At 35.6% G+C, this 23,684-nt stretch overlaps 1 protein-coding gene across 1 annotated transcript in view; it reads left to right on the top strand.

Annotated features, from left to right (window-relative positions):
- Positions 1 to 553: 553 nt before the first annotated feature.
- Positions 554 to 23,684, top strand: part of LOC143225036 (glutamate-gated chloride channel-like) — a 120,050-nt gene continuing 96,919 nt past the window's right edge. The window contains exon 1 of the mRNA XM_076453698.1: positions 554 to 1,152. The gene's annotated coding sequence lies outside the window, so the exon portion shown is untranslated. The remainder of the gene's footprint in view (positions 1,153 to 23,684) is intronic.

Genomic DNA, 23,684 nt, shown 5'->3' with positions numbered 1-23,684 from the left:
AACAGGACTCGTAACCAGTTTTTAATCGAAATAATAACAAAAAAATTGCAACAAATCCAGACTTTATATCTTACTTTTTTATTTCAAGTAAGAAAATGATCATTAAATTGAAACACGTGTTGTTGTTTTAAATTAAGCACAAAGCTACACAATGGGCTATCTTTGCTCTGCCCACCACTGGTATCGAAAGCCGGTTTTTAGCATTGTAAGTCTGCAGACATTCAGCTGAGCCACTGGGGGCCGTTAAATTGAAACACGTGTTTTAAATAAAGTGTAAAATAGTGTTTTAAACGTCTCTAATAAAACTTAGTTTGAGCACTGTTTTTTGTGTTTAGGGGTCTTACAAATTAAAAAATCCAACACCTTTCTCCATCTCAAACGTTATTCTTAAATAGACAACTAAAAGGTAAAGAGGTGTGTAAAATACCCGCAGCACATTTCTCGATCTGTCTTCAGACACCAGTGCGCATGATCGTACAGATGTGTCTCTATCCTACCAGCTGCCAAGAATTTCGAACCACGTACGCTGCACAGAGGTGCGTCCAGAGAGATTCACTGTGAGCAGGTTTCAGATGAAGGCAAGTCTTCTCGATTGACTCCATTGGATTTGAGAAACTGCTACTGAATATACAACTGAAGCAAAACCTGCTTCTCATAACAGTTCAAATTATACGATATTTGTGCAGCTCCAGTCATAGGGTTAGCTTCTCTGATGATATTGTGTTAAATGTTAAGAATATCATTGAAACCTATTGTTTTTCACAGAATTGCTGCAGAAGTATGTTTACGAACCAGATCTAAGGTTTGAAAGTGTAAAGTGTAAGAAAACTGCAGTATAAAAAAAACAAACTGTATGCTCCTGATCTAATACAATGTGCTTGACAAGAATTTGCCAAAGACATACGAAACGCATTAAATAAATAATACTAGAGTAGCACGATTTTCTCATAAAGGCTGACGCTGAGACACATTCTCAGAGGAGTACAGAAGTACAGAAATACATCAGTAGGGTACTTCTACACGTACTAATTTTGTTTTCCGAGGAAGGTTGTTTGTGTCTGGAAGTTTATGTAGGTGAAAGAAACCTGTGCAGCTATGTCAAGATCTAGTTTTATTTTGCGTTGTTAAAACGTTTCGATTCGAACACCAATGGTGAGTATTTCACTGGATTTGCTTTTTTAACACGAGTATGTTGTTTAACTTTTGATCACGTCAGCTGTTTTCAGATTTACTCAATATATTATTTTCTAAAAATAAAACAAAAAACTCTGAGCATTTATTGGTATTCGAAGTTCTGTGTTTAAATAATAAATATTTAAAGTACGGTGGGGGTTTTCCTTAAGTTAGTTGTTAGTTTAAATAAGTATTAGCTGGCATGCCCGTTTAATGCGCGAGAGAGACATTGTATGTCCATTAGGCGTAACAAAGATGACATCAGTGTTACTCTTCGGTTAGTTTTAAAGGTTTCGTGACAATCCATCCAGCAGTTCGTCAGTTGTAATCGGAAATAAATACGATCGTATAAGTGGACTTAGATATTTTATGATATTGTAAAAATATAACTTTTACTGAAGTGGCAATTATGAGAAAATAAACTTATTTCAACCATTGCGCCCAAAGTGGCACAGCGATATGTCTGTAGATCATAAGCCGAGTTTTGATATCCGTGATGGACCGAGCACAAATGTAGCACTGTGTAGCTTTGTACTTAATTCTAGACAGACAAACACTGCAGCTTAATTAAGGCTAGAGGTACAAGACCTGTTTGTTGTGAAAAGGTTTTGTCACTGCTGTTGTTGTTATCTAGAGACTACAGGTTCTTTATTAATTTCTCTTACCAAAATGATAATTTAGATAATATTACTGAATTCGTAAATCTTTAAAATAACAATAAGCTTAGAACATGAGTTAATGCTAATCCGATAGGTATTTTCAAACCGTCAATAAGTATCATATGGGTGAGGTAACCGTATTCTGGTGCGTAACAAGCTTTTTTATAAATATTATACGCCTCTTCTAACATGTTATCAACATCAAGAGAAAACCAAAAAAATTCCTAGACACCAGCAACGTTCGCCAGTATATCTGCTTAAATATCTGTTTCGTGTTTGGGAATAATTTAGGCTTAGTTAACTTTTCTGTTTTTGTTATAGTTGTTGTTAATTACACCTTGGTGTGGCTTAGGGCTAGAATAAGTGAACTTTGTATCACAAATGATGTGGCGAACAAAATTTCATCTGAAACAATCCCACAAACTAACTGTTTATAACACTCATTTACCTTGTTTGTGTAACGTTTAAATTGGCGAACAAAGTTTCACATAGGATAGTAATTCTAATTGTCTGTCCGCAACTTTGTTTTCCTTTGTATTGCCGGGTGCCCCCTTCGCTTATTCATTATGTCTCCGGATTTACAACGCTAAAATCAGGGGTTCGATTCCCCTCGGTGGGCTGAGCAGATAGCCTTTGTGGCTTTGCTAAAAGAAAAACACACACAAAAACACACCTTTGTATTGAGCAATATTTAAATAATATAATATTGAAGATAACGTAGCAAACAAGAGTTCATCTAAAAAAAATTGGAAAAAGAACACCTTTTTTCATACTGGGTGGTTTAGTAAAAATAAACACACCAAACCAAATTCAAACCACACCAAAATACAGGGTATTGAAAATTACTATTACAATGATCTTACCTGACAAATATTAAAGCTGAGGTTGAAATACGTTATGCATTAAGTGCCCACTGTAAGAGAAAAATTATTTTGTGTTAAAATACAGACTGCAATTGCAGCCTGCAAATTACATCGTTAATTTTATTCATTTATCTTCCAGATATTTTAAATTAACTTTAATACTTTACTCAATCAATGACGTTTTACCTTATTTCAAATGGTGTACTTGATATTTGATTTTCAATTGATTAGGTTTTCTTTATCTTTATTTAATTATGATAAGTTTATTACTTGCCTATGATTGTGTATTTTCAGAAGATCCAATATAATAATATTTTACCATTTTCTATAATTGCGTGGTGGTCAAAGAATAGCCCAAAGGTTGGCGGTGGAGGATACTGACCGACTGTTCTACATCTAGTCTATAATTCCAAAGTTAGGGACGCCTAGAACACATAATCTTTGAGTAATTTTACTCAAAATTCAACAAACAAACAAAGCTGGACTCTAATGCTAACGGTTCTAACCATTGGTGCACATATATCGTTTAGATTATCTATTCGGCTTAAATAACAACCCTAAATTTAGAAATATTTAGAAGTTTGAGATTTTTGTCCTTTAGCGGTGTTCAAAAACAAAGGCCGGTAGTCCATCCTGCCTTTCAAAAATAAGGCAGATTAAACAGTCATATCTTAATCTACTCTAATCTACCTGCAAGGTAAATCTGTTAAACAAAGGCAGATTAAACAGTCATATTTTCATCTACTCTAATCTACCTGCTAGATACGTTTGTTAAACAAAGGCAGGTTAAACAGTCATATCTTCATCTACTCTAATCTACCTGCAAGATAAGTCTGTTAAACAAGTACAGATTACACAGTTGTCTCTTTATAAACCACAAAACTTTCTGAGCTCTATCAGTAAATATCTTTTTCCAAAATTGGAGAAATGTATATATACATATATATATATTTATATGTTAGTTGTCTATTAAATTATAAAGGTTTATTTGGTTTTAATTATCTCGTATTTATGACACTGTTAAAACGGTTATTATTTAGGTCTATTCCAGCCATTAAACGCCTGTCATTTTAAGCAACTGACCAGAATGCAAGCACTTATTCTTTCCCTTCTTCCCAACTCCAATTATAGTGGGGGTGTTATAATGTACGGTCAATCCCACTATTCGTTGGTAAAAGAATAGCCCAAGAGTTGGCGGTAGGTAGTGATGACTAGTTGCCTTTCCTCTAGTCTTACACTACTAAATTAGGAACGGCTAGCACAGATAGCCCTCGAGTAGCTTTGTGCGAAATTCAAAAACAAACAAACAAACTCCTTGAATGATTATCGAAAACAGAATACGTGGATTTCTGTCAGAAAAATACACCCAAACACTTAACATACATACATATATATAAATAAGATGATGTATCCTTTTATGTCACAAAAGCACCTCTGTTCCGTTTCTCCTTGTTGTGACACGAGCTGAACTTGTCAAGAATAAATAAGAGAACCAGGACAATAAGGATATCCAAATGCTGAATATAATTGTCAATTCCCTCAGTGGAGTGTCTGTAGGCGCACAACGTTAAAACTGGGTTTTGATATCCGTGATGGACCGAGCACACGTAGCTCATTGTGTAATGTTGTGCTTAACTACAAGTAAATAATCATCAGACTATGAAGGTATTTACATTATTCATTTGATAAACTCGGTTTTTATAAGATATACGCTAGCAAACCGTCGGTTTATCTATTTTTTTTATCTCGATATTCATTTAACCTATCAGCATTCATTAACTTATCAATTGTGATTTGTATATGCTATTATTTTACACGTTTAATCCTATTTAATATTCGTATGTGCTCTGTACTTTGTAACTCAGCTGGAAAGGTCGAAACGTTGCTCTTTCCTCATCAATAAAAGTGTTAATATCCATACCAGTTGTTCTGACTTACATTTTTAATTCAAGTGGGTTTCTCGTCATGAAGAAGGAGGCATATAATGGTCTAGTGGTTTGAACGCTCAACTCATAATTCGCCTAATTAGCTCTGCATTTTGGTCTTGTGAGCGTTATAATGTGATGATCAATCCCACTTTTCGTTTGTATAGTGGGTGGAGTTGCCTAGCTGCCTTGCCTCAAATCTATCACTTATAAATTACGAACGGCTAGCGGTTATACAGATAGAAATGATGAGGATTATCACAACAAAAAAACTATTGTTAATAATAGGCTGATCATCAGTGAGGTTATATGGAGCCCCATGGTGCTGAGACTGATGAAAAAGAATACTCTCTACCACGAGTTACTTGAATTCAATATTCCATCGAGGACCTTCCAATAAGTGTAGTTATCCAAATATTATGAGTTTCCAAAACATTTCGATCCATCTATTCGTATCCAGTTTTGTTCCAGATAAAAAGCTAAAGAAATTGTAGAACTCGAAGGTTGCGAGTTTAAATCCCCGTCACACAAAACGTGCTCGCCCTTTCAGCCATGAGGGCATTATAATGTGGCCATCAATCCCACTATTCGTTGGTAAAAGAGTAGCCCAAGAGTTGGTGGTGGGTGGTGACGACTAACTGCCTTCCCTCTAGTCTTACACTACTAAATTAGGGACAGCTAACGCACATAGCCTTTATGTAGTTTCACGAGAAATTTAAAAAAAAAACTCTAGTGAAAGGCTTACAATAAAGAGGTAATTGTTATGCTGTAGTAATACAGAACTAAATAGCTTTCAGGATATTTTAGTCTCGCGAGATCAAAATCGAAAGAATTATTAGATGTGGTCAACATATATACAGCATACTAATAGTCTAATTACATGTTACTGATAGAGCATGAGATGATGCATCGATTTATGCACGTGTGTAAAAGGTTATTGTAAGCCATACAATATAAACACGTATCCTGTCAAAAGTAAAGAGATTTTACGAAGGGTGTTTTTAATATATACATATACACTGCTGGCCAAAATCTTAAGGCCAATGAACATAAAGAAAATATATGCATTTTGCGTTGTTAGACTCAACCACTTATCTGAGTAGAGCTTTAAAAGATGAAAATAAGAAAAGGGAAAATAAAAATTAAAAACTTTTTAGCATTTAATAGGGAAATTAGTCTAAATACCAGCTGGTCAAAAGTTTAAAACCGTACCAAAAAGAAGTCCTAAACAGAGTAGGAACTGCCCAACAAGAGGTCTCAGTAGTGAGTTGCACGGCCGTCATTACGAATAACTTCAAACATTCGCTTTGGCATAGTCGATATAAGCGTTTGAAGAAGGTTGGCTGGATGTTATTCCAAGTGGTGAAGATGGCTTCACGAAGATCTTGCACTGTTTGGAATTGACATCCATTTCTATAGATTTCCCTTGCTATCCACTCCCAAACATTTTCAATGGGGTTTAGTTCGAGCGAACACGCTGGAGGGTCCAAAAGAATCACGTTATTCACCATAAAAAAGTCCTTTGTTTTCCTGCTGTATGGATGCTCTCTCCAACATGCCAAATGTAGCCAGCTGCTGTTTGACGCCCCCATATAACCTGAAGCTCCATTATTCCATGGAAAGAGAAAGCATCCCAGATCATGATAAAACCTCCTCCACTGTGTCATGTACAATATGTTTCCAGTGGGTTATCCTTATTGTGCCAGTAACGTTGGAAGCCATCTGGACCACCCAGATTAAATTTTTTTTTCTCATCAGAGAACAAAACCTTTGTCCACTTTTCTTCGTCCCATGTTTGGTGTTTCTCAGCAAAGTTTGACCAAGCTGTTTCGTAGTGTCGAAGGAGGTGTGACCTTTGAAGACATTTACGGTTTTCAAACCTTTCTCTCGTAGATGCCGTCTTGTTGTTCTTGAGCTGCATTCTGCATCCGTAAGGGCCTGAATCTGGTTCGACGATCGGCTGGTGTCTTGCCAGACACCCTATCGAATCCTCCTGCTCAACGCCGGAGAAAATTTATTGGGCCGACCACTTGAAATTCTCGTTCCGTATCCGGCCTTTTAAGAAACTTGCAACAGCAGTTTTACTACCCCCAATCTCACCAGCAATGACTCGTTGAGAGAGACTTTGCTTTTGCAGCTCGACAATTCTGCCACGTTCAAACTCTGTCAACTTTTTAGCCTTTGCCATGTTTTTACCCAATGTAACACAGGAGATGTCAGTGGAAGATGTTGGCAACGCTAATGCTTGAACAAAAATGACTAAATTTCGTTACGTGTTTACCGATTAACGCTTCGTTTCAGTATGGTTTTAAACTTTTGACCAGCCAGTATTTAGGCTAATTTCATAGTATTCACATTTTCTCTATTAAATGCTAAAAAGTTTTTTATTTTTATTTTCCCTTTTCTTATTTTCATATTTCGAAACTCTACTCAAATAAATGGTTGAGTCTGACAAAGCAAAATGCATATTTTTTCTTTATGTTCATTGGCCTTAAGTTTTTGGCCAGCAGTGTATATATTATTCTATCTTTTACTTTTATATTTTACTTTTTTTTACGGTCGTTAAGTAAAGTATATATTTTATTTTGTGATCAATAAGATCAGTCTATATTTTACTTTATAATTACTGAGCACAGTCTATATTTTACTTTATAGTCACAAGGCACAGTCTATATTTTGCTTCATGGTCACCACGCATGCTCTATATTTTACTTTATAGTCACTAAGCTCACTCTATATTTTACTTTACTTTATCGTCACTACGCGCTGTCTGTATTTTGTTACTTTATTTTAAGATCATTAAACAGTCTACAGTTTACTTTATGGTCTTTAAACTCAGTCTATAGTTTACTTTATGGTCATGAACCTCAGGTTTCTTCAGCCTCGGTAATACCTCCGTTTAGCGTGCACATATTGTTTCATACATTTCAACATCCTTGCGTTTTTAAGAATTTCTGATTAAGATATTGACCTTTGAATTCACCAAAGTGAATGTTATAAGTTTCGTTCGTTATTGCACAAACTCTCGATCCGCTGTAACAAGTATTTCGTGGACAAGGAATGATCTATGCTAAAAAGGCGCAGATAATGGGAGATACATACAATATTCCAATATAATAATGGAATATTGGTACCTTAGGTGAATATGCTGTTTTTTTTAAATACCACATTCTGGTTTAAAATCGTTTAGTTAAGTGTAATTAATCATGCTGATTATTGACCAACATATTACACTAAGTCTTTTTGAAATCCTAACACTTTTACTTCTTATAACTTTTGTCGGTTTTTTTAGTCTCGAGGCCTTTTGCGACCGTTGGGACTCATTATATGCTAATTACATTATCGATGACTCTCAGGCAGCTACACCCATCTCCTCCTCCAGTGAAATACTAAAGAAAAACCAGCTAGTCAAAACCACCAACCGCCAACACCTGGGCTACGCTGTTATCAATAAATAGTGACATTGATTGTTATATTATAAACACGCCCACGCCTGAAAAGGCCAACGTGTTTGTCAAGGAGAAATTCGAACCTACAAATTACGAGTCGAGCGCCATAACTTCTTACAACAGAGGGCCAAGAAATCGATATTTTGAAACAGAATGATCACTTTTGTGGAAATTAACTGATTTCTGGACTCATACATGATTGATTCGACTAAGCAAAAGGCTATTTACTGACACTTCAAAATGAAAATTTATAGAATATCCAATTATTTTTAAAGGCGACAGTGCAGTAAACTATATTACACGAAAGCACATCTTCTGAATACGTTGGAACCTTGACTTTTAATGAGGATTTCTAAAATGTATTTTGATATTTTCTTCACGGAGGAGAATCTCTGTGGTAACCTCTAACAACCCAGCGAGTTGTAACATATCTTATAAAAAGACGTATGAGTCGCAGTAGGCTCGAATAGAAAGTTAAGAATTATGTACAACTTTAGGACATAATGGTGTCCAATTGGCCACTTGCGAGCTACACGTACATTTTAAGGCTTATTTCTTAATAAATGTGTACTTATAACCATAGACATTTGAAGACAGGTGAAATCATGCAGAAAGTGGTCACCACAGTTTGTTTGAGGTAAACTGCCACAGTTAAGTGTGAATACCCACACATGTGCACATTTAAATATTGATATTGTGTTTATTAAAATATTCACGCCACCAACACTACCCTTTACCACCAGTAGGTAATTTTTGTTATTAGTATTTCCTTTGTCAACATAGATAAATAGTATGTGATTAATGTTGCGGTAGGGTGACATAGTGAATAGCCTCGACAACAGATGAACAGATAAGAGACACTACCTCTCCTTATGGACGTGTGTTGCTCAGAGTATTTGTATACATATAGTTTATAATTGTGTTTTGCCCTACACAGTGATTCTGTATTTATTTAGGATTAAAAGGATAAATAACACTTGTGCTACTAATTTATTTTTCCGAAATACTGATGTGAGGCCTAATCTGTAATCAGTGATGTCGAGAAAACCCACTTGTAGAGAAATATATATGTAAAAACGGCTCGTTTGGGTTGAGAAAATATTTTACATAGAAGAGCGACAAGTCCTGATTTGATCCATTGATCTTTAAATATTTTTTCTGGCTTATTATTGTTTAATTTTTGCTGTTTTTAGTTTTAGTTCTGTTTAACGTAGTGTATGCCATTAAATGTAAACGAATTAGAGTTTATAAATGGTATTTGGTTAACACTACCCCCAGCACTTGCTACAGATAATCTGATGCAATACTCTACTGCAGTGGTTACAATTTACTGACTACCATGAACCTCTGATCATCGTCGTAGATGTAAGCATTGGAAGAGAAACTAAGACATTTAAGGAATATAATAATATTATGCATGATCTATTTGATTAATCTCTGGCCTCAGCTTACGTATCAGTAAGCTCTCTTTTATACAAAGGATCTATTTGCCATTACTTCTTGTTAAGATTAGTTTGAGTCACATTAATCTAGGGCGTGTTCCAGTCCGATTTAACTGTTCGCAAACCTTAAATTTGCACGTTCCTTTGTCTGCATTTATGGTTTTATTTTATTCTATCCAATGTAACAGTGCTGGCAATAAATACAAGTAAATGTTAAAGAAACATTTGATGATTTTAGTGAAGGAATACGGTTTCAAAAGTAAATGAAATATGTGTAAACGACAATACATTTAATAGCATATCTTTACTATATTTGAGGATATACCCCACGAAGTAAGGTTCATAATTAATTTTTTTATATTCAGAGAGATATTTATATTCTAGGAGATGTCCAAAAATTTGTAGAGCCATGGACGACATGCAGCTGTCTTTAGTTTCAGATACGTGACTGATTATGTAGAAGTAAGAAAGGGTTGAGCAAATCATGCTTTTAAACTAAGCTTGTTTCGAATTACAAGGAATGTATGTGGAACACATTCTGTAAAAACTGTAGAAGTGCTTGCGGTTCCAGAGTGTTCAAACACTCTGTATAACAACATCAATAACAATACCCTCATTTAATCTAGAAGAGTAATTACACCTTTCATGAAATTATTCAGACAATTAGCTGATTCAAAACCTTAGAACAGCATATCCCCAGACAACTCGATAATATGCCACCCTTTCTATCAAGAGGACCCAGGATCGAATCCCTGTCACTACCATCACAAGCACAATTCTTTTCAGGACTTCCCTCCAGACAGCAGCATATTAACAGCTGAAAGGTCGGATACAGACTATAATTAGTAATTGTTTTCTAGTATGAAAATAAAACTGGAAACTAACTAATAATTAGAAACTAGAGATCGTATAGGTTAATAACCATGATAATTATTTCCATCCGGTCATCATATTAAAGACCGGATACAAGACCAAGGAGAAAATTAATGAGTTTGCTAAATTCTCACTTCTCTTTAATTGAAGACAAAAAGTTAGTTTTGTTTATAAAAAACCACACTGAGCTGTCTGTTATGTTCAAGGCAAGGAATCGATTTCAGAATTTTAACGTTACGTTTCCTAAACTTGTCACTATCACTTTGGGGAGTTATTTACGGGAAAACAGTAACAAATGTAGAATTATATCAGGATATATTTTATACTTTTTCGTCTACACACGTCCATTATCTTAAACCTCGACTGAGTGGGGGTATGTTTCTTAAATCTCGACTGATTGATTGGTATATATCTTAATCTTCGACTAACTGTGAAGTATGTATCTTAAACCTGGACTGATTCAGAGGTATATACGTTAAATGTGAACTAGTGGGAATATATAGTAACCTGTTGACTGCCAAGTATTTCAGCTCTACAATACAACTCAAATGCTTCTTCATTTTGTAACTTTTTTCGTGACACCATTTTGGATCGAAAGTGAAACAATTTGTAAGTAGGTCAAATGCATGTTTATAAAAACACATTGAAAACACAGTATTGAGAACGAATTAACTTGTCCGTGGCACTGTGTTACCGATCGGCTTGGACAAGTTATCTTGTTTTCGGCACTGAACAGGTTAAACCTCGACACATATCTTAAACCTCTACTGAGTGAGGGTGTATTTCGTAATCCTCAATATATGAATATATGTCAAACCAGGACTAAATGGGAATATATACCTTAAAACTAGACTGAGTGGGGTATATATGTATGTATATATGTATATATATATATTCATCTATATTAAATACTAACCTGATAAAACGTTTCTTGAGATTTACACAAACAATGAGAAGTTAAATATAATGCTTCTTGTATTGAAGAGGTTTTCTAAATATTATCAAAAACACAGAGAGTATCATTCCTTCTAAGGCCCGGCATGGCCTAGCGCGTTAAGGCGTGCCCTTCGTAATCTGAGGGTCGCGGGTTCACGCCCGAGTCGCGCCAAACATGCTCGCCCTCCCAGCCGCGGGGGCGTTATAATGTGACGGTCAATCCCACTATTCGTTGGTAAAAGAGTAGCCGAAGAGTTAGCGGTGGGTGGTGATGACTAGCTGCCTTCCCTCTAGTCTTACACTACTAAATTAGGGACGGCTAGCACAGATAGCCCTCGAGTAGCTTTGTGCGAAATTCCAAAAACAAAACAATCATTCCCTCTATGTGCATGTGCTGAAAACATCTTTCTTTTCTTTAAAATATATACACGCTTCTGTAATGTTGTGTTGAATTGAACACGTTAATATAAGAAAAATGTGTTTTTTTAAATGATTATCACTATAGCCTGCGCTACCTTATTATTGATAATTAAAGGTCGTTCCTTTTTTTAAATATATCAAGCTTCATCATACAAAATAATTTAAACGCATACTTACATCAACTTAAAAAGTGAGGTCGTAAGTCACCTAACAGAAGTAATCAGAAAGATTTCTTCGACAACAAGAAACCAAACAATTATGCTTCTATCTTCATAATTGTTGTTTTCGTTAAGAAAGTTATTTTTGTAAGTTATTTAATTTTTGTAATATGAATTATTTTATCACATTGTGTGTGGCGTTTTTACTTTAAAAATAATCACAATGAACTTGCTGAAAGACATATCAATGACCGACACGTTTTTAACTGTCATAGCAACCAGTATATTGGGAGTCTGGAATATTTGTAACACTTGCCTTTCCAAGCTAAGTTATATTTTTAGAAATCCATTGTCATTCAAAGTAAGTCAGGTTCAGCCCAGCTGTTCTGAAATATCCTGGCTCTGATCAACAAACGATGAGATATCCCCGTTTCGGTTTGTTTGCTGTTGTTGTTGTTTTCTAAAATTGTTCTTGATTTCTTTTAGGCATAACAGAGGAATGTTCTAGAACATTTCTACCTCTTTTATCAAGCTATTCTTGAACGAGAGTAAGATATTAACGTATATTTAAGTTTAACTAACGTCCATTGTCATACTTTTATCTTTGTTGTGTTTTTAAATTTATCCAACAACTTATAATAGTTAAAACCTCTTTGTAAACATTTGTTTATAACATTTTGTCAGCGACGATCCTTGTATAAGCATGCGTGAACAACGCTTCCTCAACATTGATCTCTATGTAAACATGCGTGAACACAACACTTCCTCGACGTTACGTTTTATGTAAACATCTCTTTCCTAACAACGATCTGTATGTAAACATATGTACACAACACTTCCCCAGTATTGACTTTAATATATCGTCACAATTTTCGTCACAAAATTATGTTAATTTTACGAGAAGATACAGTACTTTCGAAGGTAGCGTTAAAAATGATGTATGTCCCAGAAAATGTACCCGCAATTACTGTTTACGAGTTACCCTCGTGACAAATGTTGATATACCTCACTGAAGTCTACGTTCAAAACACGTTTTTCTTTCCCTATCTACGTAAGTACCACCAATTTCCCACAAACTACTATGCTTGCAACATCAATGTGTCATTTAAAAGACGATATTTCATGTACTTGTTATAAAAGTGAGGTTTAGAAAGTACCCCGCTAGTACAGCTGTAAGTCTCCTAATTTACAACACCCCAATCAGGGCTTCGATTCCCCTCGGTGAGCTCACTAAATAGTCTGATGTGGCTTTGTTATAAGAAAACACATACGTATTTCAAAAAAAATGTTCAGGGTGGTTCCTCTTGCATTTTTTAAGAAAAATAAATCGTTATAAGTTTACACCTATCTTTGCTGTACCAGTTTCAAACCAACGTGTTATAGGACAGGTAAAATTGTCAATGTAAATAAAATGTGCAGTGGATGTTTACAAAAAGGGCTAAAATATGTAACAAATAAAGATATGTTCAATTTTCCTTTACTGTCATTTTAACATGAATACAATTAAAGTTTAACTTTTGACGTTAGGGAACCATGATACAGAGTAACCTGTAAAAATGAACGACAAACGACCATGACAAACAATACAGAACGATAAATGTAAATACGATAAAAATTAATATATGGTTAATGTCCATATACTTGACTAGAGAAACTAATCACAACCTATGTCAGTTTATAACTAACTCAATATCATGGAGTACAGCGTGGAGTTAATTCCATTTTACACATCTCTTTTGAAAAACTGAACACACAGATACGTAACGAAGACATACAACCGCCCTATTAACTTGAGATGTTACTGAGATGTTATTTTAACACTCCTACGAAAAGTGGGGCTTAATAGGCCCCAGAGCAACTTGAAAGGTTATTAATATTAGGCTAATAATTTTGTATTTAAATGAAATTGCCATTTAAATCCATTAATGAATGGATTAACGAGATTCCCACTGTCCCTATCTACTATCTAGCGAAACCACAGCCAGGGAAACGGGCTTGGAGAAATCAGGACTAGAAACGTCTTTTCGTAGGAGTGTTAAGGTTTCGCTTAAGACCATAAAGGATTATATGCTGCTAACAGATGTACGAAGGCAAAGAATAATAATAAAGTAGCTTGTCTTATCCTTTTCTTAAATGTTAGCTGTTATTTACAATAGTAGCAATTCCAATTACAATAGTGTTTGTCATTGTAATATTAACCTCTATTCCAAGTAAACGTAATTACTGTAGTGGTAATCCACTCCTAGAGTATTTTTCATTGCTATATATTGTGGTAATGATCATCATTTTATGTATAACTTTCATTGTTACGCATTATGGTAGTAATATTTTAAGTATATTTTTTCACTTTTATGTACTATGAAAGTAGTTCTATGAGTATATATGTACATTATTCTGCTTTCGGGAAAAGCACTTATACAGTCCTGGCCAAAATGTTGCATATTTTGTAAGAAATGAGATGATTCTTATTATGATTGAATAGAAATACACTTACTGCTGTCAAACCGAGAAATGTACATTGTATTAAACATCTATATATGTAAGTTGTATAATGAGGCACGTTCTATGGACACCATGAACGATTTATGAGAACAGAAACATATTTTATGAGATACCTGTAGAAAGATGTACGATTCATCATTTCACCTATAGCAACAGGACCTTACAGAAACGTTTGTAATAAAAAAATATAACATTTAATTATTATAAATAGCGTCTGTAACCTTTTATCAATTCGTATTAAATATTCACTTCTTGGTTGGCCCTATTAATATTCTAATAACCTCCGCAAGACGACGTAACATGCTGTCGATGAGGTTATTCGTAAAATCCATAATTTCATCCCCATTCGTCCCCAGAAGGCGCTGGAACTTAGCTACAATAGCTGGTTTTGTGTGGTGGTTAGCAATTTTCTGATTCATTTCTGTCCAACAGTTCTCAATTGGATTACAATTTGAAGACCTTGCTGGCAAAAGCAATTTTGTAACATCGTTCTGTTTTAGATAATGCTATAAAATAAGCGAAACATGGGCAGTGGCAATGCCATCTTAGAACGTGGATTTATTGTCAAGCATTACACTAGCATATGGCAGAGGCGTCATTGATGCATTGCTGGAGAATATGAAGAGCAGTGATTTTCCACCATGATGAACAGCGGCCCAAACATGTACTGTACCACCTCCTGTGCATTCTCTGTGGAAATGACGGTATTCTCTCTTTTGTCTTCCAGGCAAACGACAAAAGCGAATCCTATCATTAGTTTTAGCAACTCGGAAACAGGACTCATCTGAAAAGATGACATGTTGTTAGTATCCTAACTATAAATGGACGTGCTGTCTTATCCAAGTGGCACAGTGACAGTGGTGAATTCTTGTTAATATTGTTGGCAGATAGCCATTCTTGCAAAATAATCTTTTTGGGTCAATCCACTAGCCATTGTTCATTAAGGCCCTGGAATTAATGTCTTTCCTGTCGTAAGGTGTTGCAAGACTTCTTTCAATCCTGACATGTTAACCTGATCAAAAAAGATCGTCTCGGTAAGTAATTTTCCGGCGTCTACCAATAGACTTTCCTGAAAAAACGTTTCTTGTAATCCGATAACGTTTCAGAATTCTGGATATATTACATTGTGGTTACCATACTTTTCTGACAATGTCAGTTTGCTTCAAATTATTTCTGGACAATCGAACAATTTAACACCCCATTACTTCTGGCACGTGACAAGGCCACTTACAGAAGAATAGTGTGAACAAAGCGTTGACCTGTTTCGAAAAATACTATACTAAAGACGCATGCTTTTGTATTAAACAGGTGTGTATGAGTATTTTGGCAAAAATACGCTCAAAACACTTATACAGATCAGAATTACATGCCTGGCGTAGCCAAGTGCTTAGGACAATCGACTCGCAATAGTGGGCGTTATAAATTTACAGTCAATCCCACTTTTCGTTTGTAAAAAAGTAGCCCAAATGTTGGCATTGGATGCTGATGACAAGCTGCTTTCCGCTAAGACGTATCCTTCCACTAATACTTAGCCTTTCGCTAAGACTTACGCTGCTAAATCGAGGATGACTGGCGCAGATAGCCCTCGTGGAAAAACGAACAAACAAACCAGAATAACGTATTCTCAAGACGGCTGATACGAGTATTAAAACTTTGATTAAAATAAAATACAGAACAACGTTTCGACCTTCTTAGATCATCTTCAGGTTAACAAAGGAAAAAAAACCTGAAAATGACTCAAGAAGATCGAAACGTTGTTCTGTTCTTTATTTTAATTAAAGTGCTAATACCCATACCAGCCGTCTTGAGAATACATTTTTACTTGAAGTGGGTTTCTCGTCATCACGAAAACAAAATAACAACTAGTACGTATTTACAAAATAACTACTCCGTGAATGTAGACAAAAACATCAACATAGAACAGTATGCAAATATTTTGTATAAAGTTATACTATTTTCTATAACATCCACTCTGACTAGCCTTTTAATTAGGTCGCCTATTTATGTTATGTTTATATTACTACAGAAGAAATGTAACTTGAAATAAATGCAGGATTTTACTTCGAGGAATTTTTGAAGTGAAAGAAGGAGGAAAACAAAATATTTATAAGCATGAGGATTTACGATACTGTAACTAAATATTAGATGCATCAATAGTTGCTATCAGATGATCATCCTGGCCCAGAGCTTTGAATGCAATTATAATGGAAAGAAAAAAAAATTGAATTATATTTGTATTGTATTTATGGCCTGGAATTTCGTAACTGGTAATTAGAACAAAACATTCCAAACAATAAACGGTAAGAGTGGCCGGAGCTATGCTGACGTTGAATTACGTAAACAACTTACGCTATGAAAACTGTAATAACCATACACGGTGCTTAGGAGAGAAAACATACGTTTGTTAACTGTGGTGGCTTATTGCTAGTCCGTTACTATAGCAACGCTTCTTTCCAACCGTAGATAAAGTAACAAAGAAAACGCACACATGAATACGCGTAATCTAGAAATGAGTTTCTTCCGCGATTAACCTATTCATGTAAGTGATATATGGGCGTGGATGTTGAAAGAAATAGGCTTAAGGGAATGTTTATTGGTGATCCTGTTCGAGCTAGCCTAATGCAGACAATTTGCATTCCCTATGTTTATTTCCTTAGATGCATGAAAGATACATACAATGTTTCATGTTAAAACATGTAATGACGTAACTCGTGATTTTCGTATTTTGTATCAAGTTTTATCCAATAATTTTCGCATTGATAGAGCATGTACTTTTTACTGAATCTGTGCTAATAAGAAGGGAAACAAAAAAATAGAAAGTGCAATTTTCAAAGTATTGTTTGTGAAGTTGTATTTTCTATTTGCATATTATGATATTAAGTTAAAATATACCGCACATAAGAAATAGTAAACATGTTTACATACATGCACGAATTTAAACTTACCTTGCTGTTGGTTTGCGAATGTTCAATAAAAACGACACGCTATGAAGTGAAAGAAAACGACGCCTTTAGTTAATGTTTTGAGATCAAATTCTGCGCTTAACTGTTTGTTTGCTTGTTTGTTAAAGAAAAACTATACAATGAGTTATATGGGCTCTGTCCAACGTCGGGAATTTAACCCTAAATTTCAGAGTTGTTTGTAAGTTTGTATACCTAGCGCTGACTCAACGCCCCCCAGTGGCACAGCAGCATGTCTGCGGACTTGCAACGCTAGAATCCGGGATTCGATACCCTTGTTTGACAGAACACAGATAGCTCATTGTGTAGACTTGTGCTTAATTGCAATCAAACTGTCTCAACAGGAGACTCGTTAACTACAAATACTGTTAAAATATATTCTTTCAAACGAAAAACATTACCTGACCTTGAGCCCATGTGTGCATAGGCGTGTTTAGGTTGGAAGTTCCATAAGTTTACCTTAGTCTGAAAATTGATATTCAAATTTCCATGTCTGGAGACTCAGATTCAAAGCTCTCTGAATCTAAACATTCAATATGGAATGTATTAAGTCTGAAGGTGCCTGCTGAAAGTTCCCTAAGCCTGAAGAAAATGTTGTGAAGCCATCATTTAAACTTATAAGATGTGAAATAAAATAAAGTGCGTTTAATATACATCTAACAATTTGTTAGATGTACAGAATTCAAAATGTTAAATATTTGTTTGTGTCTGTTAGGTCAAAGCAATAGATTAGTCTAACTGCAGTATATCTCACCAGTGAGCCACTAGATGGGCAATAATACGGTATGCAAGTTCTGCTGCACAACAAAGTTTTTGCTTCTTGAACACTGTTGGGTGTTCCTTATAGATTGTTGGCTGCTGATCACAAAAATCACATCCAAATTTGCCCATCACGTACTGTTTCATCGAAATCTTCAGTTTCACCAGGACATTGCTACAACGGAAAAACGATATCAGGGCAACTGGAATCCGTCAATGCTTGCTGACTACTGTTGGCCACTGCAACGTGATGCACAGGACATTGAATACAAACGAAAATCAGGAGCAAAACACTTTTAATTATGTTAAACATAATAACATATTAGAAACATAAACGCAATTAAATACGTTATTGCCGGTAAACAGTTAACTGTCTATTTCTCAGAGTTCCTACGTGATGAAGCAAAACCAAATCTATATTTGTGCATATCCACCAGACACCTGTTACAATCAGCAAAAACTTAAAAAAAAAAAAATGTTGTGCAATGTTATCTACAAACAACTAAACAAGAGCATTAGGTATCAAGTAAGCCTCACAGCGGATCTGTATTTTAAATATTTTCGCTTGGTTCTATTTAAAGACTTTTCATGTTGTATGCACATGTTAAGAGGTAATTAAAGTATGGGTAAAAAAATTACATTTCTTTTTCTTTTAACGTACAGAGAGCAATGTGTTATCACCTCTTATTAACGTTTGTGTTAGCACCTCTTATTAACGTTTGTGTTATCACCTTTTGAATGAGTACTTATTAACGTTTGTGTTATCACCTCTTATTAACGTTTGTGTTATCACCTCTTGAATGAGTACTTATTAACGTTTGTGTTATCACCTCTTGAATGAGTACTTATTAACGTTTGTGTTATCACCTTTTGAATGAGTACTTATTAACGTTTGTGTTATCGCCTTTTGAATGAGTACTTATTAACGTTTTTTTTAATGACGGCCCGGCATGGCCAGGTGGTTAAGGCGCTAGACTCGTAATCTGATGGTCGAGGGTTCGCATCTCCATCACACCAAACATGCTCGCCCTTCCATCTGTTAGGGGCGTTATGATGTAACGCTCAAATCCACTATTAGTTGGTAAAAGAATAGCCTAGGAGTTGGCGGTGGGCGGTGATGGTTAGGTGATGTTAGGTTATTAATTAGCCCATGGAATAAAGGTATTCCTTTATATTGGTTTAATTTTGGTTTTAGTTGCTGCATAAGTAGAGCTTCTTTGATTTTGCGTTGTTTCCCAACTTAGTATATGGGAGATTTTAATGGTTATATTATGTTTATTTGCAGTTCCTACTATTCGTTGGTGAAAGAGTGTGTGTGTGTTGCGTTTAGCAAAGCCACATCGGGCTATCTGCTGAGCCCACCGAGGGGAATCGAACCCCTAATTTTAGCGTTGTAAATTTGTAGACTTACCGCTGTACTAGCGGGGTGCTGGTAAAAGAGTAGCCCAAGAGTTGGCGGTGGGTGGTGATGACTGGCTGCCTTCCCTCTAGTCTTACACTGCTAAATTAGGGACGGCTAGCGCAGATACCCCTTGAGTAGCTTTGCGAGAAATTCAAAATAACAAGTAAAAAACTGACTTCCATTGTTTAAACATCCAATTGCAACGCCTCCTACAATCCCGTGCCCGTTTATACTCTCGTCCCAAGACATGTGTTTGGCAACGGTCAGCTGCAAACTCTTTTTATTAACCTGAAGATAACCGAGGAAGATCGAAACGTTGTTCTCTGCTTATCAATAAAAGTGTTAATACCCCTACCATCCGTTCTGAGATACATTTTTATTTCAAATGGGTTTCTCGTCCTCAAGAATTATCATTCGTCAAATATCATTAGGCTAAAAACTTTCTCATCTTTTCTTTGAGAACGTTCATAGTTTTAACTACATTCTGTTAAAACGATTTTTCGCTAGTGCAGTTACGAGTCTAAACAGATGTAAGTCATGGCGCCATGGGCGACATAAGCAATATATTTCGAAGTTACATACTTGACTCTCAACTATTGAACGGCACAATGTTATTGTTGAAAAAACATTCTTTCCAAACATATTCATTCATAGAGCGAGATTTTTTTATTTAATTACAACCAAAAGACACATCATAAGAATGTTTGGTTTGTTTTTTTCACTATTCTCTATGAAGGTGGCAAAACTACAGAGCAACGGGACCCAAACAGCACTATTTCCTAGCAATGCTTTTATCTGAAGTGAAAGTTATTTGCGTTGACGCTGGGTATATCTCCTGGTACTGTCAACAGAAAACAATAAATATTGTGAATTTAACGAAGGCTCATAAATTTCTAGGTAAATATCGAAGTTAATAGTTGAAAAAGATAGCCAAAGAAAATCTTACTGCGGTACTATTCAACCATTTATCTGTCTGGTCCTCTGTAGTATCTTAATGATAGCTGTACCATTCAACCATTTATCTGTATAGTCCCCTGTAGTATCTTCATGATAGCTGTACCATTCAACAATTTATCTGTATAGTCCCCTGTAGTATCTTTATGATAGCTGTACCATTCAACCATTCATCTGTCTAGTCCACTGTAGTATCTTTATGATAGCTGTACCATTCAACCATTTATCTGTCTAGTCCACTGTAGTATCTTTATGATAGCTGTACCATTCAACCATTTATCTGTCTAGTCCCCTGTACTATTTTCATGATAGCTGTACCATTCAACCATTTATCTGTATAGTCCTCTCTAGTATCTTCATGATAGTTGTACCATTCAACCATTTATCTTTATAGACCCCTGTAGTATCTTCATGATAGTTGTACCATTCAACCATTCATCTGTCCAGTTCCCTGTAGTATCTTCATGATAGCTGTACCATTCAACCATTTATCTGTATAGTCCTCTCTAGTATCTTCATGATAGTTGTACCATTCAACCATTTATCTTTATAGACCCCTGTAGTATCTTCATGATAGTTGTACCATTCAACCATTTATCTGTCCAATCCCCTGTTATATCTTCATGATAGCTGTACCATTCAATCAATTATCTGTCTAGTCCCCTGTAGTATCTTCATGATAGCTGTACCATTCAACCATTTATCTGTCTAGTTCCCTGTATTATTTTCATGATAGCTGTACCGTTCAACCATTTATCTGTCTAGTCTCCTGTAGTATCTTAATGATAGCTGTACCATTCAACCATTTATCTGTCTAGTTTCCTGTAGTATCTTCATGATAGCTGTACCATTCAAACATTTATCTGTATAGTCCTCTCTAGTATCTTAATGATAGCTGTACCATTCAACCATTTATCTGTCTAGTCCCCTATAGTATCTTCATGATAGCTGTACCATTCAACAATTTATCTGTATAGTCCCCTCTAGTATCTTCATGATAGCTGTACCATTCAACCATTTATCTGTCTAGTCCCCTGTACTATTTTCATGATAGCTGTACCATTCAACCATTTATCTGTATAGTCCTCTCTAGTATCTTCATGATAGTTGTACCATTCAACCATTTATCTTTATAGACCCCTGTAGTATCTTCATGATAGTTGTACCATTCAACCATTCATCTGTCCAGTTCCCTGTAGTATCTTCATGATAGCTGTACCATTCAACCATTTATCTGTATAGTCCTCTCTAGTATCTTCATGATAGTTGTACCATTCAACCATTTATCTTTATAGACCCCTGTAGTATCTTCATGATAGTTGTACCATTCAACCGTTTATCTGTCCAGTCCCCTGTTATATCTTCATGATAGCTGTACCATTCAATCAATTATCTGTCTAGTCCCCTGTAGTATCTTCATGATAGCTGTACCATTCAACAATTTATCTGTCTAGTCCCCTGTAGTATCTTCATGATAGCTGTACCATTCAACCATTTATCTGTCTAGTTCCCTGTATTATTTTCATGATAGCTGTACCATTCAACCATTTATCTGTCTAGTCTCCTGTAGTATCTTCATGATAGCTGTACCATTCAAACATTTATCTGTATAGTCCTCTCTAGTATCTTAATGATAGCTGTACCATTCAACCATTTATCTGTCTAGTCCCCTATAGTATCTTCATGATAGCTGTACCATTCAACAATTTATCTGTATAGTCCCCTCTAGTATCTTCATGATAGCTGTACCATTCAACCATTTATCTGTCTAGTTCCCTGTATTATTTTCATGATAGCTGTACCATTCAACCATTTATCTGTCTAGTCCCCTGTAGTATCTTCATGATAGCTGTACCATTCAACAATTTATCTGTATAGTCCCCTGTAGTATCTTCATGATAGCTGTACCATTCAACAATTTATCTGTATAGTCCCCTCTAGTATCTTCATGATAGCTGTACCATTCAACCATTTATCTGTCTAGTTTCCTGTATTATTTTCATGATAGCTGTACCATTCAACCATTTATCTGTCTAGTCCCCTGTAGTATCTTCATGATAGCTGTACAATTCAACCATTTATCTATCTTGTCCTCTGTAGTATCTTCATGATAGCTGTACCATTCAACAATTTATCTGTATAGTCCTCTGTAGTATCTTCATGATAGCTGTACCATTCAACAATTTATCTGTATAGTCCCCTCTAGTATCTTCATGATAGCTGTACCATTCAACCATTTATCTGTCTAGTCCCCTGTACTATTTTCATGATAGCTGTACCATTCAACCATTTATCTGTCTAGTCCCCTGTAGTATCTTCATGATAGCTGTACCATTCAACCATTTATCTATCTTGTCCTCTGTAGTATCTTCATGATAGCTGTACTATTCAACTATTTACATGTCTAGTCCCCTGTAGTATCTTCGGGATAGCAGCACCGCTCAACTATCTACCTGTCTAGTTCCCTGTAGTATCTCCAATGTCGCTCTGTGCATTTGGTTTCTTCAAGCTAGGTATGAAAAGCTGAAGTCCGGGTATAGTGGAAGGTCTGTAAATATTTTTCAAAACATATGAACAAAGACTGACCTCACAGAAGTTTGCTACGATAGAAACTGTAAGGCTATAAGTGGATAATTATTTCCATTAAACACGTCACGGGTGAGGACGAAGGAAGCGGTTCCACGTGCAACAAACACTGAACCTGGAACACCTTTCTTATGAAGTACGACAATCCTCATTGACTTCGATGCTGTATCGCTTGTTATCACTACACACAGTTAACAAACATTGCAGTAGTTACGTTTACATGTTATATCGTGGATAAGAGTATTCAGTGATGATTATTCGTTACTCAATAAATCAACTAACTCGAGGCATTGCCACCAAATTATTAATCAAAATATTATTTTCATTTTCATGTTCAAAAGAAGGGACATGACTCTAAAACAACCGTTGAAAATGGTTAGTCATATGCCCAGATATCTACTGTCTACACTTTAGAAGTAAAGCTATTGTATAAACGTAATTATAACTATTATATACGTTTCCGTGACTGGTTGGGAAATATGTAACAAACTTTGACAATCCTCCGGTTTTTTAACAACACGCATGCTCTCGATGAGAACGAGATTACGTGTGATCAACCTCGCGTCATATCGAACAACGCTCAGAGGGCATTTGAAATCTAATTTTGGCGATTGTTCAAACAT

The sequence above is a fragment of the Tachypleus tridentatus genome, chromosome 9 (genome assembly GCF_004210375.1).
Source record: "Tachypleus tridentatus isolate NWPU-2018 chromosome 9, ASM421037v1, whole genome shotgun sequence".
Taxonomy (NCBI): Eukaryota; Metazoa; Arthropoda; class Merostomata; order Xiphosura; family Limulidae; genus Tachypleus; species Tachypleus tridentatus.
Note: the sequence above shows the minus strand (reverse complement) of the source record. Positions and strands in the feature narration are given on the sequence as shown.